We start from the raw sequence: 17816 nt of genomic DNA, 5'->3' as shown, positions 1-17816 counted from the left end.
CCATACAGTGTCCATATCATATGCAAATATTCATAATAAATTTTAAGTCCATAATATAGGTAAATGTCCCCAATCACCGTACCAATGGAAATAATACTAGATGACAAATTCTTCTTAAAGACAACGTGATCCACCACGTGTAGCCACACTCCTCACTCGCCAGACTCAAGCGTTAAAAGTCTAACCTAGGATGTAGGAACACTAGATCCAGTAAATTCATATGCTTCAATGCTGATTTGCACTCATCAGAAACAAATGCCAAAAGCCCAGAAAAAATACTTACAGTGTAGCAAGTTTATTAAATATGAAGGGTAACACAAATGTAAAATATGTCCACTCACATGTAATGGTGCCAAGGAAAGGCACCAACACAAACAGCTCAGCGTTGAAGGACCATATACAGGTATGCCATTTTTAACCACAGAGCTGGCATGCGTTCCAGGAAACAGGAAGTGATATCAGAGATTATCCCAGTAGTGATGTCAGCGACTCAGTCTCAATGGATTTCCCCTGTGTGAGTCTGGTGAGTGAGGAGTGTGGTGGATCATGTTGTCTTTAAGAAGAATTTGTCACCTAGTTATATTTTCATTGGCACAGTGATTGGGGACATTTACTTATATTACTGTATGGTCTTTATCTTTTCTATGAATATTTACATATGATATGGACACTGTATGGACATTGTCTGATTATTGGCACTGTTTATTTGAGACACTTATGGGTGTATTGTTTTAAGTTCACATGTATTTGATCAATTTAAAGGGCCAGTGCCTACCTTTAATTAGTTGAAATTTTCCATCCTCTGATCATTCCCCTACCCATCCATTTTCAGTGCAGCGGGGGTTAATAGAAACGAGGGACCTGTTATATGCATTCATGAAGGGTGCCAACCGAGGGACCTGTTATATGCATTAATGAAGAGTGCCAACTATGCCTGCCCCACCTTTATAGACATGATACGATAGCTTTAATAAATGAAAAACGATTTATAAATGGAAATATAAACATTAACAGGGAATGGGGGATTGGGGAGAAAAATAAAAAATGAATAAAAGAACCTTCACATAAAAGACCTCAAAAGAAAATTTGTGGGTTCAGTTGGACTTTTTAGGCATAGAAAAAGTTGTCAACACAACCAATATATTCAAGAGGAATTTTTTCCTATTTATTATTAAGACAAAAATATAAACAAAAAATAAAAATTATTTTTACAAACACAGAAAAATTATTTCCTCCTTATAACTACACATTTGAGACCTAATTGACATCCTATCGAAGGTAGTAAAGTCTACTCAAAATTTCCAAAGAGGAAAAAACAAAATACATATAGAATCGAGGATATCAACCATACAGTCGGCAATTACATATATTCAGGTGCTCTACATGTTTCGCGTCTATTTGATGACGCTTCTTCAGGAGCTGATAAAAGTGTTCTATATTGTAAGGAGAAAGAATAAATAAATAAAGAGAAATCATATATATATATAAAATGCTAAAAACACATAAAACATAAACATAAACATAAATTATATATATCCAAATAAACACAGCATATTTCATTATGCCACCTGTCAAGAATGCTAAGGTGTTTCCTGGGATTAGGGAACGGGGAGAAAAAAAAAAAGGAGAAAGGAAAGAGGAAAAAGGGCATTTATAAATGGAGGAAGCAGACCATTCAATATATTCAATATATATTCGTATGAACGCCCATTCAAAAATCTACCAGTATATGGCCAGCTTAAAGTTCTGAGTGGTGGGTTCTATCTTGGGGCCAATGCTGTTTAACTTGTTTATATAGAACTTTGAATTAAGAGCCCAGTTTCAATGTTTGCTGATCATACATAATTTGCAGGGAAATAGATTCAGCACAGGCTGTAGCGACATTGCAGGAAGATGTTAAAAACATGGCAGATGAGGTTAAATATTGAAAAATGGAAAGTTATGCACTTGGGTGCTAAAAACATGCATGGAAAATACTTATTATGAGGGGCTCCTCTGGGAGAATCATTGAAAGAAAAATATTTGGAAGTCCTTGTAGCTCAGACTTAGCAATAGCATGCAATGCCAAGCTGCAGTTAACAAAGTTAGCAGGACACTCTCATGCATTAAATAGGGCATATATTAAAGAGATGAAGCAACAATTCTACCCCTTTACAATACACTGTTTGTCTTTGTCTGTCTTCATCTTGATTGAAAATACAGGGCAGCAAAATTACAACAAAAACACACTTTATGGGCTCATCCAGATGGGCAATTAGTCCCGTTCTCTCTGCAGAACCACTGGCAGATGCGTGTGCATTCAGTCTGCATCCCAAAGAAGTGGATGTAAACGCAGTGTCCGCATGGACACCTTTGCATGTCACAGTTGGCAATGCGGGCATGAGTGGGTGCACGGATATGAACGCAAACTCATTTCTATGGATTGAATGCATTTATATGGATGGCATTTCTGCCAGCATGCTGCTCCGTGGTGGATGCATTTGCCAGTGGCTCTGTGAGGAGAGCAGGACTAACTGCTCATCTGAATGAGCCCTCTCAGAGAGTCTCAGTGTTAAGAAGTGCTCCTTAAGAGCAACACACAGCCACAATTGGAGAATGGACCTGGCTTTCAATGTATAACATTATCAGCTTTGTAACTATATTGTAACCACCTAACTAGAGATCCACGCTGAAAGTATACTTCTAGCACCACATTTTCAATCAGTCTATGCCTTATGTTTATCTTATTGGTTGCTAACAGCCTTAGCAACTGACAATTTCAAAAGCATTGAATGACTTTGTGGGAGTTGTATGTCTGCAACATGTAGTTTAGTATGCATTTCTAGTGTAGCGCTACCCCAAAGGACCTTTTAAAATTTTGCCTAGAGTCCTTTCCCTGGTAGTTGCCCAGCAGCCAGGTATTATTATATTATTATTATACACGATTTATATAGCGCCAACAGTTTACGCATCACTTTAAAATGTATAGGGGGGACAATACAATTACAGTACAGTTCAATACAAAAGCTACAGGAGTAGGGTGACCACATTTCCAAACTGCCATTTAGGGACTCACCCCTTCCTAAAAATCAGCTTGTGCTGTAACGAATCACAGCATAGCTGGAGCGGCGGATGTGCACTTTACCCAGAAGCACTGATCACGACCCTCAAAAAAGGCTGCTGCGTTACCACTTTACTCACTAACAGTACTTGTCCTGGCCGACCGAGACCCGTTTGTTCCAACGCTGGCTCTACAGTGATTACACGCAAGAGGTGGGATTTATGATTTCTCCCATCACAAGCAGGGGGTGGGGATTGTGAGTCTCTAGACATTCCCGGCCAGGACAAGTACTGTCAGTAAGTAAAGCGGCAATGTGGCAGCCTTTTTTTGGGGGCATCAGATGAGCCATGGGGGTGGGTGGCAGTGTCAGTTTCATTCCGGGACACTGTTTTGTCCTGGAATGAAGGTGCCCGGGACAGACTTGCAAAATGCGGGACTGTCCCGGGCAATCTGGGACACGTGGTTACCCTATACAGGAGGGCCCTGCTCGTAGAGCTTACATTCTAAAGGGAGGGGGTGATGGTACAAAAGGTAATAGCTGCAAAGAATGATTTGATAGGGGTGGCTCAGGGACAGTTGTTAGGTGGGTGTGGGATAGGCTTCCCTGAATAAATGAGTTTTCAGGGATCTCCTAAAAGTGGACAGAGTAGGGACAGGTACAGGGTAGGTACATGATCATAGTCACTCTTTGGATCAATGTACAGTCTAGGGATTTTCTTTTGTGGTGTTTGTATTTTTGGGTAACTTGGATGGGGTTAGGGAATTGAGTGAGATACTCCAAAACTATCTACAAATGGGAGGACACTTATCTTCTATAGAACGATGAGCCTGTAGCTAACTTGAGGAGATTAATCTTCCTCTGGTGGAAAGTCCAAGCAAAGTCCTTACACTGGGAATTAAATATTCTATACTCTTCAGGATACCGGAGACCATTTTACCTTTACACACGCACAGCTAACACTATAGCACATGAGGAATGGCCTCAGCCCACAGTCTCTAGGATGTCTCTCCAGTCTGTACTCACAAATGTCCTTGGAAAATTGGTTGCATCCTTCCAATATCCTTGTGGCACTTTCACTCTGTGATACCAGACTAGATCCTCAGATGACAGTCCCTCAGTAAGCTTTCTGCAGCACCCAGCACAGTAGACCTCCTGGTAGCCCACCTAAAGCCTTGGCACATGGTAGGATGACCTAAGAGGCAGTGGCGGCTGGTTGGTAGGTGCACTTACTTACGCTTCCTGATTGGTGGAGAAGCAATTCCGTGTAGAAGTAGGGAATATTCATTCGCTGTTCTCATACACCTGGGTGGGCTCCAAGTGCATTCTCAGCACCCTGAGCCCACCCTTTTTTGAAGCCTATTAGAGCCTATGGCTCTAATTGTTGCTTCAAAAAAACACACACCCGCATTGGAATCCATGCGCCCGGCATCCTGAAAAGGGCTGGATGCATGGATAGGGGGGTGGCGGCGATGAATGGGGAAGCGGCACCCATGTGCCCTTAATGAATGGGTCGCCCCTGCTAAGAGGGCAAAAAACCCCCCTATAGGCTGTGATCTCCTTCTAAGGAAAAATACCTTACTGCTCTCTGGCTCAAAGTATTTATACAGGCTCCCAACCACCATCTGGGCGACCCTCCCCAGGGATTGGCCAGGACCTTATGAATATTTTGCTGATTATTAAACTCTTCCTGCCCACTAATTTCCATAGCTTTCTGGACTAATCAAAGGGAAGCAGTCAATCCGGCAACTACTGAAACATAGAACAGACAGGCTCACTGGTTACAGTGAGCCAAAACGAAATTTCCCTAACAACAAATTGCAGCACCACTAGACACAGTGAGCCATTACTACATTTACCTAATCTTGGCACCTATCTAAGAGGGTGCAACACTAGTATTTCATGCAGAAAAAAAGATTTTGGCTCAGTAAAGTGGTGCCTTTCTTTAAAATGTGGAATTCAACTTGCAGACTGTAGATTGCACACTGACTGCAGATTGTGCAATCACTGACAGTTAATCAAGCACAGAAATGGCGCATCTAAGATAATTATTCAGTTTTTAGAGTAGGTGTAGAAAGTGATTAATTTGAAAAGTACTTCTGGTAGATTTCCTCAGGCAGTACAGAAACAGCAGATCTTGCATCAGGCATCTGGATAATGGAGTAGCCCTTGTTAGCAGAAGAAGTAATAATAGTTACAAAACATAAAGGTTTATATGAAATGTAAGTTTTAGATTTAACTTAACCTAAGATAGTAACCTCCAGGCAAAAACTTTACAAATCTGTCTAGCAGTAGAAGTATTGAAGATTTCCTTTCACCTTTTGCAGGGCACACAGCAGACTTTGCAATGTGCTGGTGTTGTGTAGAGGGTATGACAGGGGGCAGTATGTGCAGTCGATGAGTGCAGAGGGTATGAAAAGGGGAGGAATCTGCAGGAAGGGAGTGTGGAGGGCATTGCAGTGGGCAGTATGTGCAGGAGCAGGGTATGAAGGGTAGTGGGAGAAGGGGGGACAGTGGGAGGAATGCAGTGGGCATGACACGGGAGGAATGTGCAGGAGGGGAGTACAGAGGGTATGACAGCAGGCAATATTTGTGGGAGAGGAACGTAGAGGCAGTATGTGCAATGGAGGAGTGCAGAAGGCATGACAGCAGATAGTGTAGGTGCAGGAGAGCAGTGGAAGGGTAAGACAACTAGCAAACATTTCATCTTTTAATGGTTGTTGCCAAACCTTCCATAGCAGCAAATTCATTTAAAAATATAATCATAATAATACAGGTAAATGGCATGGGTGGGGAAGTTTTCAGCCATAATGCGGTCTGCATAACTATAATCACTTAAGGACCGGGCCTCTTTTTCAGACTTGGTGTTTACAAGTTAAAAACACTGTTTATTTGCTAGAAAAAGACTTAGAACCCCCAAACATTATACATTTTTTTAACACCCTAGAGAATAATAAAATAACGGTCATTGCAATACTTTTTGTCACACCGTATTTGCGCTGCGGTCTTACATGCACACTTTTTTTGGAAAAAAAAACACTTTTTTGAATAAAAAAATAAGACAACAGTAAAATTATCCCAATTTTTTATATTGTGAAAGATAACGTTATGCCGAGTAAATTGATACCCAACATGTCAAGCTTCAAAATTGCACCAGTTCGTGGAATGGCGTCAAACTTATACCCTTAAAAATCTCCATAGGCGACATTTAAAAAATTGTGCAGGTTGCATGTTTTGAGTTACAGAGGAGGTCTAGGGCTAGAATCATTGCTCTCACTCTAACCATCGCGGCGATATTTCATATGTGTTGTTTGACCACTATTTTCATATGCGGGCGCTACTCACGTATGTATTTGCTTCTGCGTGCAAGCTCATCAGGACGGGGCGCTTAAAAAAAAAATGTTCTTATTTATTTTATTGTATTTATTTTTACACTGTTTTAAAAAAAAAAAAAAGAATTTGGGTCACTTTTATTCCTATTACAAGGAATGTAAACATCCCTTTTTTTTTTTTCCCTAGAAAAAAACATGACAGGTCCTCTTACATATGAGATCTGGGGTCAAAAAGACCTCAGATCTCATATTTGGACTTAAATGCAATAAAAAAAAAATTATAAAAATAAATAAAAGGGGATGCTGGTTCTGGCGTATTCCAAAGAACCTGGGTCTGTAAAGTATACGTGGGGTATAACAATACTACAAAAGGTTTCCTTGGCAAGCTATGAAGAGGGAGGTAGTTGATATGGGTAACCAAGTGAAGGAACAAGCTACAGCAACCAATCATTCGGCATGGTGCCTGGTAAGGTAACAGGTCCTCTGGTAGCAGGGGGTGGATGTTCTAGCTCCCTCCTTAGCGGTTAGTATTCAGTAGAACCCTGACCTGAACCTGTGTTACAGAGGTCTATGGCCTGGCCACATGGTACAGGAGGGAAGAGTTTGGTGAGAGCATGCATTAGGTCTGTGATAGGTGCTCAGTGGGACCCCATTCTGTTACTGGGAGTGAAGTGACAGAGATACACTGGACTGGTGAAGTGGGAGCAGGCTCAGCATGTCCCTCCTAATGCAACATACAAGATACAGTGTGTAGTCACATGGGACAAATCGCTTTTCAGTGGAACTCTGCACTTTATTACGGCACACAGTGAAACCTCATCTCTAAGTTGGGCATCCAATTCGAGTCTGTGGATAGGGGAATCGGGTAATTTTTTACGGGTTGAATGTAAAAAAAAAAGAATAATGTATGTGTAGCACCCCCTAGTGTGCAGTCTAGTGTGAGGAAAATGTATCTTGTCTCACAGTAGCTATGTGAGTCTGGTTAATTAGTAGGGGTTATTGTGGGTCAGGCTGGAGGGCTCTACAGGTCAGGCCTCTGGTACCTCTCCTTGGCTCTAGAAGCTAGTGGGTGGAAGCGAAGAGGCCATGATTTGCATATTTATGGAATTCTGGCCAATCCCCAGGCAGTAGGCCTGGCAGGGTGGCTGGGTCAGCCCATGAAAATTGTGGAGCATGGCCAAAAAGGGAGTCAGGTGGAAGGTGGATTGCTGAGGCCGTGTTGTGTGGGCTGGGAGGGGATCTCTGGGCTGAGGGGGCTCTGCTTCCAGGCTGGCAGCTGAGGAAAGAAGGAAGAAGGACAGAGGGATCTCCACTACCCTATAGTCTCTTCTAGGAGACACCCTGGCTGGCATGGGGGGACATGGACAGCAAGAGCCCAAACAGCAGTCTTTTCAAAAGCACGGAATTCCAAGGACAGTGTGAGTACCTCTACATCCCCAGGGCCAGAAAGGGAGAAAGCTGCCAGATGCAATATCCAGCAAGCTTTTCTGGGACTGTGCCACCCAGCTAAAACCAATACCTTGTTCTGGGATACTTTACCATGATATTTTCAAGAGAGGGGACATTGAGCTCCTGCAGGTTTGGGACTTTGTTAAATTCCACTAAGGGGATACAAAGCTCTTTCTCTTTGCCATTTCCAGGAAGACTGTTGTTGTTCCAGAGCAATTACAGTCGAGGATTTGTCATTTTTGTGGACATGTGAAGGAATTTGTCCTCAAGTTGTTCTTTTGAGTCAAGTTGGGCATCTCATAATCCCTATTTCCCTATCCAATTTGTTTTTTCCCACACTAAAAAAACAAAAACAAGCCCATGGACTGATTTCTGTCTCAGGATGAAAGTTGGAAAATGCATGTTGCCTGGCTGTACAGGAACAGGGAGACCCAAAATCCAGTGACCCTCTAGAGCAGGGGTCTCCAATCTTTTTAAACAAAGGCAGCACAGTGGTGTAGTGGTTAGCACTCTCACCTAGCAGTAAGAAGGGTCGTTGGGTCAAATCCCAACCACAACACTACCTGCCTGGAGTTTGCATGTTCTCCCGGTGCCTGCGTGGGTTTCCTCCAGGTACTCTGGTTTCCTCCCACAATCCAAAGACATGCAGGTAGGTTAATTGGCTTCTGTCCAAAATTGGCCCTAGTATATGAATGGGGACCTTGGATTGTGGGCTCCTTGAGGGCAGGGACTGATATGAGTGTGCAATGTACAGGGATAGGGACAATTGTAGATACTTACTCAGGTTGAACTGGATGGACTGGTGTCTTTATTCAACCTTACTAACTATGAAACTATGAAAGGGCCGGTTTACTGTCCTTCAGATTTTAGGGGGGCTGAACTGTGGCCAGCAAGAGTAGAAAATGTTGAGGTGTCAGTCGGAATAAGGAGAGGAATAGTGTCCCATCGGTGTCAGTGGGAGAAATAGTACCCAATCGTAGCTGTCAGAGGGAGGAATAATGCCCCATAATTGGTGTCAGTGACAGAAATTATGCCCCACAGTTGGTATCAGTGAGGTGAATAGTGCCTTTTATCTGAGGGAAGAAGGGCTGGATAAAAATAAGCAAAGGGCCACATCTGGCCCCTGGGCCACAGTTTGGAGACCACTGCTCTAGAGGGTAGCGCTACATATGATATATACAGTATCTCACAAAAGTAAGTATACCCTTCAGAGTTTTGCAAATATTTTATTATATCTGTTCATGTGACAACACTGAAGAAATGACACTTTGCTACAATGTAAAGTAGTGAGTGTACAGCTTGTATGACAGTGTAAATTTGCTGTCTACTCAAAATAAATCAACATGCAGCCATTAATGTCCAAACCGCTGGCAACCAAAGTGAGTACACCCTTACGTGAAAATGTCCAAATTGGGCCCAATTAGCCAGTTTCCCTCCCCGATGACATGTGACTGGTTAGTGTTATAAGGTCTCAGGTGTGAATGGGGAGCAGATGTGTTAAATTTAGTGTTATCACTCTCACTGTCTCATACTGGTCACTGGAAGTTCAACATGGCACCTCATGGCAAAGAACTCCCGAGGAGCTGAAAAAATGAATTATTAGTCTAAAGATGGCCTAGGCTATAAGGTTGCCAAGACTCTGAAACTGAGCTGCAGCATGGTGGCCAAGACTATACAGGGGTTTAACAGGACAGGTTCCACTCAAAACAGGCCGTGCAATGGTCAACCAAAAAAGTTGAGTGCACGTGCTCAGCGTTATATCCAGGGGATTTCTTTGTGAAATAGATGTATGAGCGCGACCAGCATTGCTGTAGACGTTGAAGAGGTTGGGGGTCAGCCTGTCAGTGTGCAGACCGTCTGCAGCACACTGCATGAAGTTGGTCTGCATGGCTGTCACCCCAGAAGGAAGCCTCTTCTGAAGATGATGCACAAGAAAGCCTGCAAACAGTTTGCTGAAGACAAGCAGACTAAGGACATGGATTACTGGAACCATGTCCTGTGGTCTGATGAGACCAAGATAAACACATTTGGTTCAGATGGTGTCAAGCGTGTGTGGGGGCAATCAGGTGAGGAATACAAAGACAAGTGTGTCTTGCCTACAGTCAAACATGGTGGTGGGAGTGTCATTGTTTGAGGCTGCATGAGTGCTGCTGGCACTGGGGAGCTACAGTTCATTGAGGGAACCATGAATGCCAACATGTACTGTGGCATACTGAAGCAGAGCATGATCCACTCCTTTCAGAGACTGGGCCACAGGGTAGTATTCCAACATGATAACGAACCCAAACACACCTCCAAGATGATCACTGCCTTGCTAAAGAAGCTGAGGGTAAAGGTGATGGACTGGCCAATCATGTCTACAGACCTAAACACTATTGAACATCTGTGGGGCATCCTGAGACGGAAGGTGGATGAGCGCAAGGTCTCTAACATTCACCAGCTCCGTGATGTCTTCATGGAGGAGTGGAAGAGGACTCCAGTGGCAACCTGTGAAGCTCTGGTGAACTCCATGGCCAAAAGGGTTAAGGCAGTGCTTTAAAAAAATGGTGGCCACACAAAATATTGACACTTTGGGCCCAATTTGGACAATTTCACTTAGAGGTATAATCACTTTTGTTGCCAGCGGTTTAGACATTAATGACTGTGTGTTGAGTTATTTTAATGGGGCAGCACTGTTATACAAGGTGTACACTCACTACTTTACATTGTAGCAAAGTGTCATTTCTTCAGTGTTGTCACATGAAAAGATAGAATAAAATATTTACAAAAATGTGAGGGGTGTACTCACTTCTGTGAGATACTGTATATAAGGCTACTCATTCAATACGGTGCTAAATAAGAAAAAAAAAAGCCCTACAGTGTTAAAACAGAAGAAAAAAAAACATTGTCTGTGATACAAAGTGTCAGTATATACTGAAGTGTTCAAACAAACAAAAAGGATGAGCTCAGTGCAAACATGAGAACATCCTTTTTTTTTGTTTGAACACTGCAGTATACGGTATATGGACACTTTGTAGTTATGTTTTCACAGACATTTCCTTTTTTTGTTTTAACACTCTAGATTTTTTTTTTTTTAAGGATGTAGTGCTATATTGAACAAGCAGTAGCCTTATACAGTATATTATTATTATTATGGGGATAATACATATGACTGCTAATTGGTGATTATAATTGTTTTTTGTGGTTGACCATTAGGCGCGGAGTGGGGAGTTTATTTGTATGATTAATGTATAGCCAGCTTAAAACTTGTTGATCAATCCTGGTGTCAGCGTTGACTTTGTATGTTTACCATTGATCCACTTTGGCCAAGCTCAACAGTAGATTCAACAGAGCCGGATGGGCAGTAGTCTCATCACTTTGTCTAAGCAAAACGTCCATCCTAATATTCATGTATTTCTACACTAAGATCTCAACTGCAAATGAATGTTTCACGGAAAAGGGATAAATAACCCTAATGACAAGGGATTCATTTGCTACATATCAATTTCAATTGAGGAAACTGTCAACAAACAGTTAAATGGCATGGCTACAAAATAATTAAAACAACGCCATATAGATGAATTCTAAATGGAATGGGATCTGAATGAATTCATTAGCCAAGTTAAACTACCATGTTTCCTGGATGGCAGAGAAGTGACTTTTTAAAGAAAATGGACTAGTAATTCGCTGTGGGTGCCTTATAAGTCGCGGGTAATGTCTACAAAAAAAAAAAAATACATGTCTTGTTTCTGAATCTGCCGTATAAGCCTTGGAAATAATGTATAAACGCAGCAACTGAAACGTAGCTATACTTGATGGGGAAACTGCCAGTACTAATATATCATGTCCGATGGCTGAATAAGTAAATGATTTGATGTTGTTTAAATTCTTTACTCAAATAGTATTATGAGAGTGTAAATAATGAGGATTAGCGCAGTAAATGTGCACAGAGTTCCACAAGATAATGAGGTCATTCATTTGGATTACAGTTGTTTTACTCTACTCCTTACGGGTTTGTGTAGCCCCGTGTATAGGCAGCGGAGAACCTCAGTGGGACATATTAAACAGAATGCTGATTGCATTTCAAATCACACACTTTATTGGACTCTGGTAATGTGAGTAACGTTCCGTCTTCTGAGTAATATGTGAATGTTACAGAGGTGCATGTTATACAGCTAGTTTGAAAACGAGGTCACAAAACTTGAGTGTGTTACTCAAGGGAATAAAAGAGGCTAAAAGAGACATATTAGCTGACAGATGTTTTCATGCTAAAAATCACAGAGGGTGAAATTTAACAGTTTAGCCATTTTCTTTATCTGCAATTGTTAGTGCTAACACATGCCAATATGCAAGCATTAAACTACACTAAACCACACTTTTTACATTTAAAGGCAACCCAGCTCGAGCTGCCACAGTGCTTACTTATGGCCCAAATATCCTAATTGGTCACCCTATATGGTGGGTAAATTCTTACGGGATGCCCCAAAACACTACTACATTTGTAAGCATTCTATATCTACTTTGGCCACTGGATGGCACTAAGTATCATAACAAATATCTATATGATACTTAACTCCATCTAGTGGCCAAATGCAGTATTTTCCATTTTGAAATCAATAAATGTTCAACCAGCACAGGAAATAGCTTAAAAACATTATTTTTCAGCCATATTTGCAAGGTTATTAGGTGGCTCCATTGTGACATTCATGTGTCCTTCTGAAAACTCCTCCATAACTCCATACTCCTCACCCTCCTCTTTAAACTCTTCTTTAACAACAATAATAATATCCCAGAGGTTTCCACTCTGATGATGGTAAGGGATAGGGTGACTTTCTTGTGTGGAATTCTGGGAATACAGAGGATGGGGACATCCCTCTGGTGGGTTCCCATTACTGGGTCCTTCTGGTGATGTGAGGGGTGGCTGATTGTCCATCATTGTACATGCACTTTCACTGGGCAAATTACCATGCAGTTTTTTTTTGTTTTTTTATATGTATACCCCTAAGTGTCAATTATAGTGCAATATACTATACCTTCAGAAATGCAGGTCTGATGTTTCTGATGAGTGCTGAATCTGATCAGTATTTGTATGTAATTGAAAGTGCAGTTGTTTGAGTACAAATCCTCCAACTGCCCTGATGTACTGCAACAGATGTTTTGGTCAGTACTGTGCCCTCTAAAATAAAGAAAGGAACTTCATTGACCACTCCAGATTGACCGGATGAAGTGCTAGCATATAGAGCAGTGATGGCGATCCTTGGCACCCCAGATGTTTTGGAACTACATTTCCTATGATGCTCCACTACACTGCAGAGTGCATGATCATCATGGCAAATATAGTTACAAAACATCTGGGGTGCCAAGGTTCGCCATCACTGATATAGAGCCTCTTTCCCCTGACCACTCCCTCCTTGAGCTTTAGCACCACCAGCCCCCTTCTGCAACAATGTGTGGGAAAATAGCAATCTGTATATTGAAATCAACACATTTCCACTCCATAGAAAATGCAGTTTGGAACCAGCACTCTGCAGACCAGTTAGCCATCTAAACTCCAGCAGAGATCCAGTCCCACTGGAATCGAGTTTGAGGGTTACAACACCTCAGACTGCCATCTTCAGCCATAACAATGGAAAAAGTGGGTCAAGATAGTAAGTAGTAACATTTTCCCAGTATGGTCGTAGCAGATAAAAGATGATTTCCTCAAGTGGCCAACATGCAGAGTATTTAAAACAAGCATAGAATAAAAGGGGAACTTTAACTTCCTACACAAAATAACTCCATAGCATAGGGAATCCCCAGACATACTGGCCTGACTCCAATAGTCCTGTTTAAACTGAAAAACAGACAGGTAGTAATTTCCAACTGTAGAATGGTCATAGAGAGAATACCAGGATACATGCTGAACTAGGAAAGTGTGCTACTTGGTTAACAGAAGAGCTTTCCACGATTTTCATATCCACCTGAATTTACCAATAACTATAGATGACTGGAGAAAATTCAAGCAATTCAGAATTGTCACAAAGCGATAACTAGTATACAATTGGGAGATTTAAAAGAGAAGTATGGGATTATAAAAACATAAACAATCATACTGATCGCTCAGTTCTCGGTGTTCAGCCTGCATAGAGCCAATGACTGTCAATCACCAGCTCTCTGCTCTGCTCCTCCAGTGCTTACTGGAGCACTGGGCTATGGATGGGGCAGAAGAATCTGGCTTGGGCTCTCAGTGGCTCGCAGAGAGGCTGAGCCAGCTGCCAGTCTAGACATCTGTGTGGATCCCAACCTTATGGTCAGGATCTTTTCAGAGTCTGGACTGGATCTATGAGCTAGAGCCCGCTGTCGGCTGAAAACAGGTCACAGGAGTGCAGAACTAAGTGCACTTCTGTGATTCATAGAAGTATAGCCCAAAAAGCTTTCTGTACTTGAGATATCCAGCATCTACTAGCAGCTCTTGACTGAGCAGCAGAGCTGAAAAAAGACCATCCAGTCTCCTGGGGACACTGGCAAAAAACAAAGGCATACTGGTTGTGGGCAGGGATATCCTGGGCTAGCTAATGTTTTCTTTTTTTGTTGCCAATATTCTCCAGTAGATGGCACTAACCTGGTTGTCTAAGAATTCCTGTATCCCCCAATGGACAAGAAATAAATGTGATTTATCGACTTCCCATACCCTCTAGGTCCCCATATCTGATTCTCTGCATATTTTACATAAAACCAATAAAACAAATGCAGAGAGACTTCCAATCAGCTGCCCAACCCCTCTATCTGAATATGCCATACTATGGGTCGCAGGGGCCACAAATCACAGGGGTCAGTCAATAGTGGTGTGGGGACAAGGCTAGAGCCAATGAACAGCAGTCTGGCCAGTATTGCATTATTGGTTTTGTGTGTGCAGAGGTTCAGATGCAAACAGGCACATATTGATAGTAAGTTAGACATAAAAAAAAGAAAAAAATGCATAACACATACAGTTTAAAAAGGTAATCTATTACTTTAAAAATATCCTAGCACCGCATATACACTAGCGCTAAAAAAAAAATGTATACAGTTTCTACGTTCAGTAATTCTCAACATAAATATGTGAATTACAATTCTAACATGTTTGCAATTGGCATAGATATTAATGTTCACCTTACTATTTATGTATTTAGGGCCAGTTCACACCACATGCAGTCCAGTGCTTTTTTTTTGCATCACAAATACATGGAAAGTAGGTTATATGGTCTCCAAAGGCATAGTTCGCATCAGTGCAGTCAGTTCCAGGGTATTCTAGTTCCAGAAAAATAAAGAAGAACATGCTGCATTTTTGCTGCACTTCACTGTACTGGAACGCAGCAAAATGCATCAAAAACACATCAGAATGCACCAGAACGCATTAAAAACGCACCAGAACCCAATACAGTGGAAAAATAACAGGAAACAAATAGGAAAAGGCATCTGGAATGCATCCAGAAAAGCAACAAAAACACATTAAAAAAGCGAATACAGAAACACACCTGAAATGGATCTGGAGTTAGTTTCTGTGGTGTGAACCTACGTATTTTTTCATGTTAATGTACCCTATGCATTAAGGCAAAAAAACACCTGGTAGTCACCGGTCCCCCAGCCCCCCCCCCCCCCTTACCTGAGCCCCTTCATTTCCTCGGCGGGGACATGCTGTCCCCCTCTCCACGCGGTCCTGGCTCTTGATTGGATAGATTGATAGCACAGCAGCCATTGGCTTCCACTGCTGTCAATAAAATCCAATAACACGGGCACAGTGGGGCGGGGCTGAGTCTGGCCTATGCTGAACTCGGGAGCGCGCCCGCAATGTAATTCCCCCAGGAGAGGGCTTCTTCTAGGGGGTTATATGATGCGAGGAAGAACCGCCAAGGGACCCCAGAAGAGTATGATCGGGGCCACTCTGTGCAAAACGAGCTGCACAGTGGAGGTAAGTATGATATGTTTGTTATTAAAAAAAAATGTAAAAAATGATCCTTTACAATCACTGTAATTGTGTTTTCTTATGTACATTTGTATATTCCCAGTGGTTTTAAATAAACAAAATACTTTTTCAGGTTTGCTCCAAAATGTTGTTTCTTTTTCTTTTTCTTTTTTTTGTGCTAACAATTTTCTTTTAGTCGCAGGAGTTTCCCCTGAACCTGATAGAAGTGCCCCCATAGGATACATGTACCGCTGGATAAGGAAACAATACCTTAGTTTGCTACATAACATTGTTATCATATATAATAGATTCATTTTAATGCCCGATTTATTGCAGTATCTATCTTAAACTTCAGATATCATGGGAAAACTTGACTTGAACAGTGCAGGACAAACTGAGCTTGTAAAACTTGGTAACCTTGGTAACGGGTACGGAGAGATAACAGAAATATGAGGTTATGCGGCAGTAAAGGAACTACATATTTAAGTGGATGACATTAACTGGTATGGCGCTACCCACTGTATATATAATATAGTTGCTCCAGGATAGAACTGTCCAACAAGATTAGCGCTGAGAAGTTGCCCAAAGCATCTTCGAAGCAAATCAACAGAAGTCTTCTAATAACGCAAAAAACAAATCAAAGCAACAAAGTAGCAAATCAACTCAGCAGCACCTAAAAGCGTACTGTATTTAGCTCACTCTGAGTTTGATGCCTTTATGAATAAACCTTTTATAGTGGAAGTCAAGACAACATTTTTATTATTTAGTTTTGGAAAGAGTGCGAAAAAATTAGAACCTCTGTAGGTTTTTACTACTATTCAGGGCTCAATTCAAGGGATATTCCCTCACTAACATTCTTCCAGAAGTGCATTTGTGAGACCAGGCAATAACGTTGGAAGAGAAGGCCTGGCTCACAGTCTCCCAAAGACGTTCTATTGGGTTGAGGTCAGGACTGTTCTAGGGTTGCCACCTCATCCCTTTAAACCCGAACACAAATTAATTACAAAGGTTCTGTGGCTGATTAAGGTGGCAATTAAACTCACTTGGTGCCTTATATGCATTAAATTATCCCTAGAACCTGTGTAAGTCAAATGTGTTCAGGTTTAAAGGGATGAGGTGGGAACCCTACTCTGTGCAGGCCAGTCAAGTTCCTCCACCCCAAACTCGTTCATCCATGTCTTTATGGACCTTGCTTTGTGCACTGGTGTGCAGTCATGTAGGAACAGGAAGGGACCATCCCCAAACTTTTCCCACAATGTTGGGAGCATGAAATTGTCCAAAATATCTCGGTATGCTGACACCTTAAGAGTTCCCTTCACTGGAACTAAGGGGCCAAGCCCAACCCCTGAAAAATGACCCCACACCATAATCCCCCCTCCACCAAATGATTTGAACCAGTGCACAAAGCAAGGTCCATAAAGACATGGATGAGCGAGTTTGGGGTGGAGGAACTTGGAGTCCTGACCTCAACCCTAAACTTTGTGGACAGTCTGGACAATGCACAGTGCTGATTGGCCCTGTGCTGATCACAAAGCAAGGTCCATAAAGACATGGATGAGCGAGTTTGGGGTGGAGGAACTTGGAGTCCTGACCTCAACCCTAAACTTTGTGGACAGCCTGGACAGTGCACAGTGCTGATTGGCCCTGTGCTGATCACATGCACTCCCCCCCCCAAAATAAATAAATAACTAAACTCTCTAGCAATACACACCAAACTGAGCATGTGCAGAGTGCCGCAAAGGCTCTGTACTACCAGCAGATGGATTGGGGACAGTAAAAGAAAGGGCGGATCAGAGAAGACATGCTCAGCCTTTTTACACAATGCGGAGGATTAATTCTTTAGGTTCCACAGTGACTATAACAAGCATACTTAACTGCATATACAGATTAATTTGACTGTTGTGGGTTTAGTAACACGTTAAGATCTGTAAATGTGTATTTAACAAATATATAACTATTCACAGCTGTACAGTAAGATTAACAGGTACAGTTAGCAGAGAGAACGTAAAGTATCTGTTTTATGTAGTTGAAGAACAGTCAGTTTTTCTGTAAAAAAAAAAAAAAAAAAACACCTTCTTATTTTATACCAGATGA

This window comes from Lithobates pipiens, unplaced genomic scaffold (assembly GCF_037356315.1).
Source record: "Lithobates pipiens isolate NorthernLeopardFrog02 unplaced genomic scaffold, aLitPip1_a1.2 Scaffold_18, whole genome shotgun sequence".
NCBI lineage: Eukaryota > Metazoa > Chordata > Amphibia > Anura > Ranidae > Lithobates > Lithobates pipiens.
The sequence above is the reverse complement of the archived record's forward strand: the minus strand, read 5'-3'. Positions refer to the sequence as shown.